This window comes from Rhinopithecus bieti, unplaced genomic scaffold (assembly GCF_001698545.2).
Source record: "Rhinopithecus bieti isolate Rb0 unplaced genomic scaffold, ASM169854v2 scaffold_48475, whole genome shotgun sequence".
In the NCBI taxonomy this organism is placed as follows: Eukaryota; Metazoa; Chordata; class Mammalia; order Primates; family Cercopithecidae; genus Rhinopithecus; species Rhinopithecus bieti.
The window spans coordinates 502951-519238 of record NW_016820473.1 but is presented as its reverse complement, the minus strand read 5'-3'; the positions used below and the strand labels follow the sequence as shown (position 1 = coordinate 519238).

Genomic DNA, 16288 nt, shown 5'->3' with positions numbered 1-16288 from the left:
TGTCTCCCCTGGCTAGGAAAACGGATTCCCTTCCCCCTTGCACTTCCAGGTGAGGCGATGCGATGCCTCGCCCTGCTTCAGCTCTCGCTGGTCAGGCTGCAGCAGCTGACCAGCACCGATTGTCCGGCACTCCCTAGTGAGATGACCCCAGTACCTCAGTTGAAAATGCAGAAATCACCGGTCTTCTGTGTCGCTCGCGCTGGGAGTTGGAGACTGGCGCTGTTCCTATTCGGCCATCTTGCTCCGCCTTCCCCCAAGCCTTATTTTTCTTAGTGTCACCTGACTTCATTTCCTTCTCATAATCTCTTAGTTAAATATTCAAATATTTTATTAATAACTTATAAATCCATAATTTAATATAATCTATAGGGAATCTTTTTGGTTACTTTAGATATATGCATTTTCTTTGGACTGATCATTCCTGAAAGTCTGGCTTTAAAATATAATTTATATATTAAATTTCTTATTAGCATTTGAATAAAAAACTTGATTATTTTGCACAGCACGTCAGTTATTTTTTAATTTTCTGACAAGTTATCTTGATATTGGTCCCCAATCTATTTCTATTGTGTAATATTGGGTCCCATCATACATTACATTACTTTCTTGGATCCTACTCTTAGTATGAGATCCCTACAGTTAACAGCTCTATGCTGGGTGTGGTGGCCCATGCCTGTAATCCCAGCACTTTGGAAGGCTGAAGTGGGTGGATCACCTGAGGTCAGGAGTTCAAGACCAGCCTAACCAACATGGTGAAACCCTGTCTCTACTAAAAATACAAAATTAGCTGGGTGGGATGGTGCATGCCTGTAATAAGCTGAGGCAGGAGAATCTCTTGTATCCGGGAGGTGGAGGTTTCAGTGAGCCGAGATCACACCATTGCACTCCACTCCAGCCTGGTGACAGAGCAAGACTGTGTCTCAAAAAAGAAAAAAGAAAAAAAAAAAAAAGCTCTGATGTGGGTGGTGGTTAGGATGTGTATCAGCCTTTTATGAATTTGGCAATTACTTCCATCTGTCTTGCATTCATCAAAAAGTACAAAGTGTAACCATGATGAGAACTAACAAGTGGCAGAGGGAGAATATACGAATTAGGGGTTATTATTGGTACTATTTTACATAATACTACATGAGAGGGTACTTACAGTAATACAAAACTTTTCCAAGGTTGTGTATACTTAGCCAGCAGATGGGTTTCTATAGTAATGGTATCTCTTTTTTTCTCTTAAAATCAACTTTATTACTATAATTTGTATACAGCCAAGATATTTAAGTGTGCAGTAGATTAGTTTTAACAAAAGTATGCAGTACTCCCCCCTCACCCAGAGGAAATATGTTCCAAGACCCCCAGTGTATGCCTGAAACTGCATATATAACCAAACCGTATAAATACTATGTTTGGTTCCCCGTACATACTTACTACGATAAAGTTTAATTTATAAATTAGCCACAGTGAGAGGTTAACAATAATAACTTAAAAAAGAACAATGATAACAATGTACTATATCACATGGTTTATCTCTCTCAAAATATCTTATACATTCTTAACAGCTTTCAGAAAGCAGTTGGTGTAGATAACTGAAACTGCAGAAGAGAAAACTGTGAATAAGAGGGATCGACTGTACCCTTATTGCCACCACTCTAATCAAGATATAGAACAGCTTCATCACTTCAGTAAGTTTCCTCATGCTCCTTTGCTTTGATCTTCACGCCCTACCCAACCCTAGGCAACTGCAAATCAGCTGTCGCTATAAATTATACTGCCTTTCTGAAATAATAATACAGTATGTAAACTTTAGTGTATAGCTTTTTCATTAACTGTGTTTTAAGATTCTTCCATATTTTTGTAAGTATCAGCAGTGTATACATTTTATTTTTTATTTATGGAGTGATATTCCATTGTAGGAATATACCAGAGTTCGCTAATTTATTTACCTGCTGATGACAATTTGGGTTGTTTCTAATTTTAGGCTATTGTTAATAAAGCTGCCACAAACATTAGTGCTAAGGTATTTTTATGGGAATAGATTTTCATTTTTCTTGGGGAAAATATTAGAATGAAATTGCTAGGTCATATGGTTTGTATGTTTTCAACATTATTAAGAAACTGTTTTCTACAGTGGTTATACTATTTTACATTCTACTTAGCAATGTATCAGAATTTTAGTTCTATCAATTCGTATTGTTAGTCTTTTAAAATAAGTGTGTACTGCTATTTCATTGTTTTAATTGACATCCTCATCTGTGTAAGTTGGGATAATAACGCCTACTTCATGGAAACACCAGTGATTAGAAATAATTTTGTAAAATGATCTAACATGATTCCCAAAATGTGGTAGGTAAGTACTCTCACTGATAACTACATAGTTAGGACCTTCATCGCTATCATCATCATTATTAGCAGCATCATTGTAATTGGTTGCTTTGTTACAAAGAATGTGTGTGTGTGCGTAGGGGTATATACACACATACATATGTATGTATGTATATATGCATGTACATATGCATATATGTACATATGTATGTATATTTATACAGATATATATGTATGTGTATGTATGTGTGTACATATGTATATGTACTCTTGGTTTCTTTATGTTGCTCAGAAGATTGATGGGACTATTTTAAATAGTTTAGCTTACATTACAGAATTGGTTATGTCCTTATAATAAATAACAACAAATTTTTCTTTTTCAGAAATATCATGGTTGTAGTAATCATTGAGAGATTCCTTCCAAGGTCCCCCTCTCTCCAAATATTTTTTAGTGAGTGGCATTATGTGCAAATACCATGCCTGTTGAATTTTTGTTGTGGAGATGGCTTTTCATATAAATAAATTACTTTGACCTTTAGTAAATCATTTAACTATTGCCTATCTAGATGGCATTAAGTAAAATCTAAGAAATATACGAAGGATACCACTTGTATATTAGCTTCAGCTTAGAAACTCTATGTGCCACTTTTTTTCCCTTTATTATTTTCAGAGGGAATATCCTCTCTGCCGCCATGTATGGTGATATTGATGTCCAATTTCTGTCAGCTGTCTTTGTGACTCTAAATCAGAGATTGGCAAACTATAATCCGTGGGCCACACTTGACCCGCCATCTATGTTTATAATAAAACTTTACTGGAATGCAGGGACACCCGTTTGTTTATGTATTATCTATGGCTGCTTTTGTGCTATAGTGGCAGAGTTCAGTAGTTGCAACGGAGAATATATGACCTATAAAACCTAAAATACATTCTTTTTCAGAAATGTTAACTAGTATAGTTGTAGTAATCATTGAGAGATTCCCTGGTCTTTTACAGGCATTTGCAAATTCCTTCTCTAAATCAATAGAACCCACACTTTGGAACTCTGCTGGTCCTTGTGGGCCATATGTTTGGTCAGCCTTTACCATTTGTAAACTAGAAAAAGCAATTTCCTAAGATGAGCCCTGAGATAGTTTCAAGCTGTCCTTTCAAAATATAAGCATTGGTATCACAATGTTTTAATACTTAAAAGTCATTTAAAATAATTTGTAACATTGTTTTTTAGCTTGATATATATACTTACTTAACAAATGCTAATGATAATTTTAAGAAGGGTGGGGTGGGCCTATATTTTGTCTGTAAGGATATAAATAATCCATACTCTACTTGTAAATTTACTTGCAATTATTTCCCATATCCTCCATTTCCTTTCAAAGCAAAGGAAGTGTCATTGTTTTCCAGAAAAGTCTTATTTTCTCTCAATTGGTAGCCTATGCTTGCTGTGCAATGATAAGAAGTTCATTTTGCAAAGTAAGCTCTTAGAGACACATGGTGTAATTATCACGTGATGATGGAACGAAAGCCAACCAAGTATTGCCAACTTATCTGGCTAGGGCAATATTTCTCTTCAAAGAACAGATTGCTAACACTGTATTGTGCTAGTTACATTGGCTACTTTCAAATTTGTAGGATGAAATTGAGAAAGCAATCATTGTTGGGGGCATGGGGCGTGGAATGGGAATGAGGAGCTCTCTCTCTTCTCTGTCAAATCTTTTGAGAAGAGGATGCTAAATTCAGGCCGCTAGAAAATACACATAAACTCTTGATTTTAGTAAATCACTTGAGAGCAGACAGGTGCATGATACAACAGGTAGCTCAAAAAATGTGAACATACAACAGCATAGACACCAAGAGATATCCTCTCCTAAAAGCCAGCCTCCAGTTTGATTTTGTGCCAGGGGTTAAAGATTAGAAGTTTTAGGCTGGGTGTGGCCGCTCACTCCTGTAATCACAGCAATTTGGGAGCCAGAGATTGGGCGGATCACCAGAGGTCAGAACTTGGAGACCAGTCTGGCCAACATGGAAAAACCCTGTCTCTACTAAAAATACAAAAAAATTAGCCCAGCATAGTGGCGCATGCCTGTAATTCCAGCTACTCGGGAGACTGAGGCATGAGAATCGCTTCAACCTGGGAAGCAGAGGTTGCAGTGAGCTGAGATCGTGCCACTGAATTCCAGCCTGGGTGACAGAGTGAGACTCCATTTAAAAAAAAAAAAAAAGGGTTAGAAGCTTTATAAAATGCCATTTTGTTTCTAATGCAACTTTGCATTTTAAGGTTCCATCTATTTTGTATCCATCTGAAATAAATCTTGCATTCTCTGATTCACTTTCCTATTTCATGATTAAATCTTCCTTCTAAAAACTTTTCTAATATTTTAGAATTATTAATATCTTCATTTCTTTGCCCTATGCCAATTGTTCTGAGTTAATTAAAAAAATACTTTTCCATTTCCTTTTCATCTAATTCTTCCAAAAAATCCAAAATTCTGGGAAAATATTTCCTCCCATGAAAGGTATCTACATTTTTAATAGATTTAACTTCAGCATATTAAATGCTTATTATTGCCAATATGCTGTTTCAGGAGTTTTGGGGAGATAAAAGGAAAGGACAAAACATGGACTCTCCTCAAATTTTTTATGTTAGTTGTATGTAAATTTTTGCTAGTTATAAAATTTGGGAACAATGATAGATGGGTGGATATTAATAGAGTAGGATAGCATCCATGTTATACTATATAAGTAGGTCATAAAAGTAGTGTAGACAAAATATACTGCTGTGAAAGCATTAGCAGTATATTTTTGTGTAGTTTTAAAAGCCCTCATCATTCACATGTGGAGGGCTTCACTCTCTCTCCCATGCCATCCTCCCATCGGAAAGAATCCATCTATCTTATCTGCTTAGTTATTATTCTCTGTCAGTCTCTTTGGGATTACAGTTATTCTGCTTAGTTCTCTTAAATCTGTGGCATCAGAGTGGATCTACTTTACGTGTTTTTCATTCTCTCTCCACGTAGATCCATGTCTGGACTGTCTCTAGCATCTAATTTATGAGATTATCATTGCTAATCTAGCAATTAGTCCTTCCTCTCCTCCATCTTCTCTCGTTTATTTCCTGTAAGCAGAGCTAGTTAATGAATACATTACCGTGTTTATGTGCCCACATGGATCATAATAGCAAGAACTGTCATATACTGGAGAGAGAATAGAGTAGTGGTTAAGTCTTTAAATCCCTATTGCCTAGGTTTAAACCCTTGCTCTGTTACATAGATGGACAGTTGCAGGCAAGTCATTTGCCTTTCTGTTTCCTATGTCAAAAGGAAATATTGACAGTATTTGACTCACACTCAGTGGAGCAGATTAAATGAGGTTATTCCTGTAAAGTGTATAGAAAGGTATTAGGCATAGAGAGACCACTCAATAAATGATGTTTTATTACCATTAAAGAGGAGCAGGCAGGCTTGGAAAAAGATCTCCCTCTTCTACTTTTGATTTTGAAGATAAAAGCATGTCCCTGTCCACATTTTTAGGATTTCACATCTTTGTGGTCAGTGTTTGCTGTGGGAGGCCATGAATAAATGTAATAAATCGGGATGACTTTCTGAAAAACAAAAGGTTTGGGTTGTGATTAAAGAAAACTTATGATAGGGCGAACAGTAGGAAAGAAATTACCAACTGTGCCAGACATCAGTATTGAAGAGTAAAGACCAATTGTTAGGATGCCTCTAAAATTAATGTGGCTGGAAAAGTATGCAGAGTTTATGAGCATGATGAAAATTTTGATCTTTAGGAAAGCCATGTTACAAAAGGGAAGGTCACCTTGATGACTGCCATGGAGCTGCCTGGTATGTGATGATATAGGACCCACCTATTCCAGTATAGATTGTTCCATGATGGAGAGTTTTACATCCTTTGTGGGCAAGTCTGTACTGAAGCCTGGAAACCAGAATTGGAAATTCTGGATTAGATCCATTTGGAAAGTCTTGATTATTTCCTAGTTTCATCTTTTAGACATTTTCTACAATGTGTTGACAGTTGGCCTCTGCCTTAACCTCTCTTGAGCTCGAATGGATCTCTGTACAGCAGGATTAACGATTCCCCTTTTGAACAGTTCTGATATACAGCAAGGCGTTTTAACTTTGAGCTACTGATAGTCTCCTCATTATTTATACTCTTAGTTGTAAAGTTTCTTCTTGTCACTCTGCTATGGTCTGAATGTTTGTCTCCCCACAAATTTATTTATATGTTGAAATCATAACCCCAAAGGTGATGGTATTAAGAGGTGGCCTTTTGGAAAGTGATTAGGTCATGATGGTAGAGTCCTCATAAATGAGATTAATACCCTTATAAAAAAGGCCCAAGGGGGCTTGCTAGCTGCTTCCACCCTGTGAGGACGCAATGTAAAGGCATCATCTATGAATAAGAAAGTAGGCCCTCATCAGACACCACATCTGCTGATCGTTGATCTTGGACTTTCCAGCCTCCTAGAACTATGAGAAAAACAAACTTTGTTGTGCCTACGTCATCCAGTTTGTATATAGGATTATTATTATTATTTTTTTTATAGCAGTGAGTAAGCCAAATGGACTAAGACAGGCTGTCACCGCAGCCTGCTCCTGTGTCTATCCTGGCAATTACCATAATTGTTTACTTGCCCCAGTAATGTTAATGTATCACAATTACACTGACCAAGACTGATCTCTGACAAGTCATCAAAACTTCGTGGACAACTGTGACTGCAAATTAGTCTCCAGCAATTTTTATCCACCTTACAAAAAATGTTGTTTGTAAAAATACATCTTGGTGTGTATTTTTAAAAATTCAACTGTTCTCTTTCTTTAAGTATTGATATTTTATGCTTGTTCCAGTTTGTGTACATCTAGAGAGAGTCATAACACTGTTGGTTACATGTACTGCTTACCTCCTTAAATCATTATTGTAAAGCCTTCTGACTTCTTTGACTAACTGTATAAAAACATAGGAGGTTTTGGTATTCACTCCAAATAGGCTATGGTATCTTTAATTTCAGAGATATGCCCTTTTTTTTTTTAGGAGCTCTTGTGCCTAACACAGTGCCTAGCACTGTTAAAATTTTCAATATGTTTCCACGGATGAATAATAAAATGAAAATGTCACTAAATTATTAAACATTTTTTCTTAGAAAAAAGGAGACCCTACATTACTTTTGCTTTTCTTGAAATATTTAGGAAGCTCCCTGATTCTTCTGGGAATGTAACATTAGTTGAATTCATTAGGACTTTAGTGTTTTTGCTTATGATTGTTTCTTTCCATGTCTTGAGTGCACATGTTGAATTAGTTTCAGAAACTGAGTTTTGGAACCTCTGAGCCATGCTATTAACCAAGTCATTTAGCAGTATGAAAATATTTTCAGGGAGATAGATCCAGAGAAAATAATTTCCCTTCTCACCACTGACTAGAACTTTGGAAACTGCCATTTTACCTCCCGAAGTTAGTGATAGCAGTGAGTAGCTTCTGTATCTATTCTAACGCAACCTTCCACAGCGCTTTCATAAAGCTTGCACTGGCATCCCTGAGCATCCCGTTAATTAAGAATTCACAGCCCTGTTTCTCCTTCATTCTCCTCCATGGCTGTGCTGTCAGGTTTTGCTTTTCTTCCGTAGTAACAGAAACTGAAATTAGAATTCCGAGTGGAGGCGTCACTCCCCGAGGAGACTGAGAACACCACACTCTTCTGAACTTGCTCTTTCTCAGAGCATCTGTCAGTTATGGCTCACTTGTTAAAATGTGGACATTTCACCATTCTGTCATTCACTTAGAAATAGTGTATACCCCTTGGGCAAGTAGTTTCTTCGCAGAAAGAAGTGTAACAGAAATCCTTAGTTAATAAATCATTATTTTAACCATGCCCTTATGAACATAACCAACACTTTTCTCAAGTAGCCTGTTGGTAGATAACTCCAATTTAAAGTCCTTTTGAAATAAATGGGGGTAAGAATGTCTACCTCACTGGGTTGTTATAACTATTAAGTGGCTAATGTATTTAAATTGTTTGCAGTATGGCTGAGAAATAACAGACAATTAATAAAATTTGTTACTTTTAATATTTTATAGTAATAGATTCATATGTAACATAAATAAAACAAACTGCTATTTAACTAAATTTCCAGAGAGCCTAGGGAGAGAGCAATAATCTTACTGTAAATCAGCCTTAAAATTGCAGTCATAAACATGAAGGATCAACCTGTTTTTATTTTGTATATTTCTTTTAAATCAATTAAATTTGATGAATTTTGAATAGAAAACAGATAGTTGACAAGAATAAAGGAGCCATCATATAATTGTTAATGAATGCATAACTGCAAAAGGAGTTTGATGTATCACAGTGAAGATGTAAGTTTGTTCCCGGACCAAATGGAGCATCAGGCTGCTTATTCTTGTAGCCCAATAACGAGATGCAGATGAACTGGAAAAGAAAGGAGGTTTTCATTTCTGTAACTGGTTACAGGGAGAAGGCCTGGAAATTATCACCTGACCAACTCAAAATTACAGTTTTTCAGAGCTTGTATATCTTCTAAGCTACGTGTCTACATGTAAGTGTGCACTAATCTAAAGACGTAAGTGATTAACTTCTTTTAATCTGCAGCTAAGATCTGAGTCCTGAAGACCTTCCTCTGGAGCACCAGTAAATTTATTTAATCTAGACAGGTCCAGATACTAGGGGTGATTACCCTTATCTTGTCTCCTGCTAAATCATGGAAGTTTGGGGAGTTCCTTTAGTCCCCGAGAAAGCTTGTTTATGGGGGTCTGGGGAATTCCTTCAGATCACCAATAAAATTTTTTTAATTGTAAATGGGTTCTGTTAAGAATTCCTTTGTTACCTTTTCATGTTTCAAGGCCCAGGAAAGGCCAAAGCCAGACTCTTGGTGGGCTTTTGTTCCATTCCAGCCTTTGTATGAGGGCTCTGGCTCCATCAGCTGTTAACATTCAACCTAACTACTCAGTCAGTGCTGAAACAGTTGTAATGGAGGCCTGCATTAGTAAGACCTGGCCTGCCACTAGTTGACATACTCTGCACCTTCCTATGATGTAGTATTTTTATATTCTGTTTTAAAGCCCAAGGAGGACTGATTTTGGTAGCTGGCTTTAAAGGCCATTTCCTTTCTTAACTTCAGTTTCAGCTTAAGTATATGTCTAAAAACTTAATAAGTATACATAAAGCTGCTAAGTTTATATTTAATGTAACACACCAAATGTATATAGGCTGTTGATTTTTTTTTTTCTGAATAATATTAATTTCGCCTTTATTTTGCACACCTCCAATTTAATGTGCAGTTGAAGTGATGACTGTTTCTTATGACGAAATTAACTGATTATTTCACTTAAATTTGTGTTAAGAGTTACAGCAACTTGCTTTCCAAAAATAGACAAGCAGTAAGGTGGAAAGGATTTTTGTTAAGTTTACCACATTGTTTTAGAAAACGTGGTACCTTTTCTAAAGTTTGTAAACTGGTTAATTATCTTGGCATTTTTCTGGAGCTGGAACCATTTCAAATAAATTCACGTATTTTCACTGTGAGAGTCAGAATTTCTTTGCCAAAATTTTCTTAAACAGGCAAAGTTTAGTACCGTTTACAAAAGAGGATTATTTAAATTTATTTTTAGTAATCTGCCCCAATTCCTCATTTGCTGTTATGAACTTGCTGAGGCAGACATGTAATTCCTCTGGATCTTTTCAAATCTTTATGTGAACCTGGAAGTATATTATTGAGGGCAGTTTTCAGTCTCACTTGTATTAATTCTGTGTGTGTGTTTAAAAAAAGGATAGGAAATAGATTGGGGCAGGAATCTCATACAAAAGGCAGAATCGCATTTAATTTTTACCATAAGTGTTGAAACTAGGGATCACATTTATATGCCTACATAGATAAGTCATCAGGTGTTTTGGAAAATTGAGACAAAAAGTTTTGTACAATATTACTTTTCTGTTGTTGTTGCAGAAATTCAGTCTCAGGAGGTAATGGTTTTGCAAAGGTGCTGGGAAGTGATAGTATTCTAGATATATTCCAAACATAGAGACCACAGGATTTCCTGACAATTGGATGTAAGTTTATGAAAAAAAGGCATCAAGAATGACCCTAAGGATTTTGGCCTAAGCAACTGGAAAGATAGGGTCACCATCCTGTGAGAGAGGAAGACTATAGATGAAGCATTTTTGGGGGGCAAACCTTCCTCAAATCTTCTAAATTTGTTGCGCCTTGTTGTTCTTATCAGGACCATATATGCTATAACATCAAAGTGGAACCATTCTCCCTCTCTGGGAAGTGGCTGGGGTTGAAGGCATTGCTTGTGTTCATGTCTCTTTCTCCTTTGAAAAGGCTAATCAGAAACTCAAGAGAATGCAGCCACTTGTGTCTCACCCATCTGTGCCCTGGAAGCAGAAGTAGGCCTGAATATAGAGAACCTCTTGCCATTTGCTGTTCCTGGTTATAAAGTTGTCAAATTCCTGAGAATTTGCAAGTTAGAGGTGCCATTTTCGGGCCATGGGCTGTCATTATCTAATGCATTTTGGGGCCAGGCCGTGTTACAGTAAAAGACTAAACACTTAAGCCAAGTTTGGTGAGGTCGTGAAGGAGACAGCACAGTGGAGAGGGTGTAGGAATGTGGGATTTTTTAATCATCCATGTGGACTGGTGAGAGGAAGCTCAGGGTGTCTGTTTTTGTTCTAGGCGTCCCCAGACAAAAGACAGAGACCCAGAATCCTCTTTCTAAAGAGGATAGTCAAGCTGAGAAGAAAACTGGGCATCCCCAAGATTTATTCTAGCTTAGTCACGCTAGTCCTCTGAGGACCTGGACAGTGGACCTAACTTTTCCCAGCTACTGTGAGAAAGCCAGGGGACGACAGAGCAGATCTTACCAGTCAGCTGGATTAGTGTCTGATATTGGATGTTCTAGTTGGAATCAGCAAAAGGCCTCTCGAACTGCAGCACGAGAGAAAGAGAGAGAGAGAGAGAGAGAGAGAGAGAGAGAGAGAGAGAGAGAAAGGAGAAAGGGACGATGAGGGAAAAGTGAAGTGAGAGAAAAGACTGCAGGGCGGGTGGCCAGAGACCCCTCAGGATCCAGGAGTTAACTCAGGATGAGTAGCCATGGCCCACTGCTTCCTGGGTTGCAAGGGAGCCTCTGCCCCCAGCACTCATCCCAGGTTTTATCACCAAATGTAAAAGTCAAAGAAAGAAGTGAGAAACACAAAACGTGGCTTGGCGGTCAAAGATAGGTTTTCTTTAGTTAAAACCTGAGAGGTGCTCCTGGCCAATTGAGGTCAGGAGTGCTTTCTCTTGCAGACTAAGAGTATATATTGGTTTTAGGGTGAGGGGGATTTATCACAAACTGGGAATATTTATGTGTGTGGAGAATTTTATAGTGGGGTTGGAATCTCTCTGGGAGGAGGGGAGGTTATCTGGAGCAGATATCTTTAGGGGCTATCTCGAGGCTAGCGTCTTCCCAGCTAGAGGGGCTTATCTAGGGGCCAGCATGTCTCTGGTTGGGGAGGAATTTGGAATGTTTCTGGTTGGAGATGTTATTTGTGGTTTATGGTCATGCTGACCTTAGCCATTATGCTGATGCCCTTTGGATTTAGGCAGTTTTTTATTAAGGTGAACTTTAGAATGAGGGGCTTGTCCAAGACGGCGATGCTCCTGCTTTGTTAGTAAGTGCTTGATCAATATTGAATAAATTAACAAACTGGGATATAAAATCTGGGATGAGACAGCTCTCACATTCAGGGAAGAATATGAGGGTTCAAAAGGTTTGGAGGGAGTTGGGTAGGGTAGTAGTGGAAAGTGAAAGTGAGTCACAAAAGAGGAATTTAGGTGGAGGTACTATCAATAAATTACCAACTTCACAGTTTTGTCTAGACCTGCCCATGCTGAACTTTTAGGAAAAAAACTAGAGACATCATGATAAAGCTGAAGGTTGGAATATTTAGGTGATCTGAAGTAGTACATTGTATTGCATAGGTTGGAAATGGGTATTTCGTTCCTTAAATATTCAGATAGTAGATATATATATAGTCTCTGGAGAAATAACCCTCAACATATTCTGTCTGTATCAGGGAAAGTTCCATTGAAAGAGTTTTCCAATCTTCTGTGATTGAGGATGAAACTCTATAAAATTTCAAGTCTGTGGAATGAAAAGATACTGTTCTTATTCCCACATATTTGGTAGATTCGGAGAGTTTTGTTGTTGAGATTTTACCGAGCTGCGTCTAATGTAATACTACATTAGGTTGTGTTTACAGGAACCAGAAGGGATTGTATGATTATTTCAATTTAAAAACTCAACTAATAGTGGAATATATTAAGCTACAATGCCAAGAAGGATTTAAATGTTTCTTGTTTCCCATTTCTAATTACACAATTGTCTTTTCTGCTTAATTTTAGAATGCCCATGGCATGATTTAATATGTTTAATTTTACTACCATCATATTCTGAGGATAAAGATTAAGGATTTTTGTTTATATTTCCTCCAAAGTTTGTTATTTTTCAATAGGTTTTTACTTAAATGTGCAAAATGGTGATATTACTTATTTTAACCTTTAAGCAAATGAATTAAACATCATACAGGTAATATTGAAATTCATATTTATTTTGCCCTGTTTCTAAATAAAAATGGAGAACTTATATGTGCTGGAATCACAATTTGTATTGTAAAAAATTTTTACACCATGTGCTGTGTTTGGAATATAGCTTTTGGTACTTTATGCTTTTGGGGAAAAATTGAATATCTTAAAATTCCACCCTTTACACCACATGCAGTAGTTATTAGTGAAGTCAACATATTGTGTGACTATCTTCATTATTACTTTATGACCACATGTGTTTAACTAATAGCTTTTATTTTGTTTTATCCTTCCAATGTACTAAAACTTTTGGAATACCCAATACAGCTTTTCCATATAATGACACTGCCTCATTAGTTTGATGCATTTGGGCATACATACTAATAAGGACAGTTGCAAGGAAAAAATACTTTATTTCATTCTTCCCTAGTGTTCCTTTTTGAAATAAGAACATTTTCCACCAGTGGATGTAGCAGCTCAAATGTAACCAAAGGAAAAAGCTCAGGAAAAGGCACAGATGGTCTCATTGGACTCTAGGGGAACTACTTGTCTTATCAGTGGTATTTTCTTCATGGATTTTCTACCTAACTGTTTGCACAGCATAAAATTAATTTTTCAGGTAACACTTCCATAGCCATAATTAATGTCAAGGCTGTAATTTCCTAGCGTGGGCAGATGAAGAGTTACTCAGCTAAAAATAGATCAGCTTAACAGTCCCTATAAAACCTTGTGGCCCCATTCAATTAAGAGATTTTCCTGCGATGGATGGCAGCACACAGTGCATTATTCATATGCGTTTTTGCTTCAGTCATTGGTATGCATCATGAATTACACCATGGAGCTCACCTTTTTCTTAGGAGGAGACTGTATCTTCCTTTCAGACAAATCCTAAATTGGATTTTCTGGGCCATAACTGACATTGATGGTTTTGTCAGTAATAAACTTGAAAAAGTTTTTTCCCCACTCTGAAATCTTCTATTTGTTAGAAAACTGTCAATAGACAAGTGGAGATTCATGTTAGTTTATTTGAAAATTAATGTCCATGCAATTCCACTGACAGTATTTTCTGAAAGAAGGTTCCTATGTAAATTGCAACATTCAGGAAGAGAGAAATTTTAAGCTGCCAAACTACAGCTGTAACCAAACACTAATCTTTATTTAAAAAGAGTTTCAATGGCTAGGAAGGAAATGAAATCTGTTTGGAGATTCACTTTCACTATTCTGTATCTTGATTCGTTACTAGATTCTGCTAAATTTGATTTCTGTTAGTCTTTTCTTAAACACATTGATTTTTTATTAACTTTATTTTTTTAATTTTTAATTTTTGTGGTTACATAGTAGGTGTACATGTTTATTGGGAACATGAGACAGCTAGATACGGTATACAGTGCATAATAATTGCATGAATGTAAATGAGGTATTCATTACCTCAAGCATTTATCCTCTTTGTGTCATGATCAATCCAATTATACTCTTTTAGGTATTTTATAATGTACAAGAAATTATTTTTCACTGTAGTCACCCTGTTGTGCTATCAAATACTAGAATTTATTCATTCTATTTAACTATATTTTTGTACCCATTAACCATCTCCACTCCTCCCCACCCCTAGACCACACAACTATACTTCCCAACCTTTGAAAACTATCCTTCTACTCTCGATTTCCATGATTTCAGTTGTTTTTAATTTTTAGCTTCCAAAACCAAGTGAGAAAATGAAGTTTGTCTTTCTGTGCCTGGCTTATTTCACTTAACATAATGTCTTCCAGTTCCATTCATGTTGTTGCATATGATAGGCTTTCATTCTTTCCTATGCCTGAATGGTACTCCATTGTGTATGTGTACCATGTTTTCTTTATCATTTCTTTGCTGTTGAGCACCTAGGTTGCTTCCAAATCTTGGCTATTGTGAATAGTGCTACAATAAATATGAGATTACAGATATCTCTTTGATATATTGATTTCCTTCCCTTTGGGTATATTCCTAGCAATGGGATTGCTGGATCATATGGTAGTTCTATTTTCAGTTTGTTGAGGAACCTCCATACTCTTCTGTATAGTGGTTGCAGAAATTTACATCCCCACCAGCAGTATATGAGGGTTCTCTTTTCTCCACCAGCATTTGTTATTGACTGTCTTTTGGTTAGAACCCATTTTAACTGGGATGAGATGATATCTCATTGTGGTTTGATTTGCATTTCTCTGATGATCAGTGGTGTTGAGCTCCTTTTCATATACCTGCTTGCCATCTGTATTACTTCTTTTGAAAAATGTCTATTCAGATCTTTTGCCCATTTAAAAATCTGTTTGATTTTTCCCCCATAGAGTTGAGTTCCTTACATATTCTGGTTATTAATCCCTTGTCAGATAGTTAGTTTGCAAATAATTTCTCCTATTCTGTGGATTATTTCTTCACTTTGTTGATTGTTTCTGATTGTTTCCTTTGCTGTTCAGAAACTTTTAACTTGACATGATAAAACTTGTTCATTTTTCCTTTGTGTTCCTGTGCTTGTGGAGTGTGACTCAAGAAATCTTTGCCCAGACCAATGTTTAGGAGAGTTTCTCCAATGTTCTCTTTTAGTAGTTTCATAGTTTGAGGTCTTAGATTTACACCTTTAGTCCATTTTGGTTTGATTTTTGCAGATGATGGGAGATAGGGGTCTAGTGTTATTCTTTTGCATATGAATATTCAGTTTTCTCAGCTGCATTTGTTGACAAGACTGTCCTTTCCCCAATGTATGTCTTTGGCACCTTTGTCAAAAAGGAGTTTACTATGAATGAATGAATTTATTTCTTGGTTCTCTATTCTGCTCCATCAGTCTATGTGTCTGTTTTTATGCCGGTATCATGTTGTTTTGGTTACTATGGCTCTATAGTATAATTTGAAGTCAGGTAATGTGATTCGTCTAGTTTTATTCTTATAGCTTTGGCTATTCTGGGTCTTTTATTGTTCCATATACATTTTAGATTTTTTTTACTTCTATGATGAATGTCACTGCTATTTTAATAGGAATTACATTGAATCTATAGATTGTTTTCATATTATGGATATGTCAACAATATTGACTCTTCTAATCCATGAACATGGAGTTAGATTTCTATTTTTTGTTTGTCATCTTTGGTTTCTTTCATGAATGTTTTAGTTTTCATTGTAGAGATCTTTTATTTCTTTGCTTATGTTGATTCCTAGGTACTTTATTGTCTTTGTAGCTGTTACAAATGAGATTACTTTCTTGATTACTTTTTCACATTGTTCAGTTGACATAGGAAGTACTACTGATATTTGCATGTTGACTTTGTATCCTGCAACTTTACTAAATCTATCAGGTCTAATAGGTTTTTTTTTTTTTTTTTTTTTTTTTTTTTTTTTTTTTTTTTTTT

At 36.4% G+C, this 16288-nt stretch overlaps 1 protein-coding gene across 1 annotated transcript in view; it reads left to right on the top strand.

Moving 5' to 3' along the window:
• FSCB (fibrous sheath CABYR binding protein) overlaps positions 1 to 16288 on the top strand; it is a 114292-nt gene that overhangs the window by 67594 nt on the left and 30410 nt on the right. Inside the window, 1 exon segment of the mRNA XM_017859803.1 lies at positions 1551 to 1673. The gene's annotated coding sequence lies outside the window, so the exon portion shown is untranslated.